Genomic DNA, 2,226 nt, shown 5'->3' with positions numbered 1-2,226 from the left:
GGCGTCTGCCCTCCAGGCTGCTCTCTGCCCTCCCCCCCCCATCTTCACCCCCAACCCCCGCCAGTGCACAGGACGCGCCCAGCATCTGTCTCTTGCCACCGATGGTCACTTTCGTGACTGCAGAATCGAGCTTCTAACACTGTGTGAGAGTGTCACTCCCCCACCTGAAGGACGGACTCCCACCACCGTCACTGAAAGCTATCCACACATCTGAAAACAAAAGATCTTCAACATCAGACTGCAGTTTAACGTATCTGAAAAGAAATGGTCCAAAACCTAAAATTCTTTTTAATATCAATAGGGGAAAAAAGATTTCCACAGGAAGAAAGGAAATAAACACACTCACATTTTGGCCTGTTTAGTCCAACTGAGTCTCACGGGCTTTCGCAGGGAAGAATCATCACCGGTTCCCTTTACCTTTTGACTCCCTAGGTTCTCCACTAAAACCCCAAATGATTTTGATTGGAGGAAAGAAAACTTGTCCTGGGAATAACGCTTGCTTTCTTAAATTCCGAATGCAACCTCAAGTAAAGAAGTGCCCTAATAACTCAAGTTCTCAAGGAAAACTTTCTGAGTCTGGGTAGTTAACCCTCTAGTATTTGTCATTTGTACCCTGGAGGCTAACACCGTTGTGATTTTTACTTTTTATATTTTTAGGGCTTTTTTTTTTTTTTGACTCCACGAACATCTTTCAGGCAAATAACTGCGGTCAGCATTTCAAAGTCATATGCGGAATTTTGTGGGCCCAGGAAACGACGCAGGAGTCACTAGGAAAAGTGGGCTTATAGTTCAGCCTCCGTGTGCTGGGGTCTCACCCTCCCACGTCCCACGGATCTTTCATGAAAGCAGCCCTTTTCTTTCTGCATCCTTACTTCTGTCTCCTCTGAGTTCCTCCTCACAGTCTATAAATATCCCCAAGTTCCTCCCATCTTAAAACAAAACAAAACCCAAGCTCTCCCCCCAGCTCTGCATTCCCACCCCCTCATCTCCTGTCGTCCTGCTGTTTTCTCTCTCCCTCAGTCTTTGCCTCCTCAGCAGAATTTCTTGAAGGCGCTGCCTCCACAGCCTGCCCTTCCTCCGCAGAAAGCTGCTCGGTGCCTCTCCCCGCAGCTCGCCCCCATCCCATCCCCATCCCCACGGCTGGGCAAAGGAGTGAGTCTTCCCGGTCCCGGGGCTCTAACCCAGCCTCCCACCTCACACCAACAGGACCGTTCCCCGCCCGCCCGGGCCCAGGCCTCTGCTTTCAGGACGGGCACTGCTCTGTGAATTTTTTCTCCTGTAATGTTTGTTTTCCCGATCATTTTAGGCTTTATCGTCTTTTGGAAGAGGAGGATTAAAAAAGTAAAACGAATTAATAAATATGTGCAAGTCAAGATTAATTTCATGGTATCTGCCCCAGAACATTATTCTTTCTCTTCTTAAAAATACTAAGAAAAATTATCCGGAAAGACTTTTGCCCTTACGATGTCGCACTAGACAAGGACATTGTCTAACAAGCCACCTTAGGGCCATTTGATGCTGGGGGTGGGTGGGGGGGTATTGACTATGTTGTAATGACCAGGGCCCCAACCTTGCACATTTAGATGTTAATTTGTAGAAGATTGGTAACTTAAAAATGATTTGGGTCTGGTAGAGATGCAAATGAATTCTGCCCAATACAAATGATAACCCCCAAAAGTCTGGTTTCATTGGACGGTAGGGCGTCAACCAGATTTGCATCAAACTCGGCAATCTTATTTGAGCACTGCTCCTTTCGCTGACCACACATCTTCCGTTTCCGGCATCCTCCTTAGAAACCGTCTCCATCCCGACACATATCCACTGTATGTCTATACGAGTTATAGTTTCAACTTTTATTTAAAAGTCGTATGTGGAAAATGGGATTGTCAGGTGAGGGCTTGGTAACTAAGCGCTCCTGCAAAACAGCGTTCATCGTGAAAGGCTGTGAGGCGAGTAAGTCCGCTCCGCGAGCTCGTCCACGCGCACTCCGGAGTGGAGCGCGGCCCCGCGGCCGGGGAGGACGGGACACAGAGGCCACGGGGCCGAGGATGCCCGGTCACAGGGCGGCCGGCAGGGCAGGGCAGGGCGGGGCGGGGCTGGCTCCGGTGCGCGCTCCCGACCCAACGAGGCTGCGGCTGAAAGCCGGCTCCTCGGAGGGTGCAAACGGGGTACTGCGTGCAGGCGCAGCGACTGTGCGAGGCCGGACCTCCCGCCTAGGCGACCCCC

Source organism: Neophocaena asiaeorientalis, unplaced genomic scaffold (assembly GCF_003031525.2).
Source record: "Neophocaena asiaeorientalis asiaeorientalis breed wild unplaced genomic scaffold, Neophocaena_asiaeorientalis_V1.1 scaffold767, whole genome shotgun sequence".
NCBI classification, from domain to species: domain Eukaryota; kingdom Metazoa; phylum Chordata; class Mammalia; order Artiodactyla; family Phocoenidae; genus Neophocaena; species Neophocaena asiaeorientalis.
The sequence above is the reverse complement of the archived record's forward strand: the minus strand, read 5'-3'. Positions refer to the sequence as shown.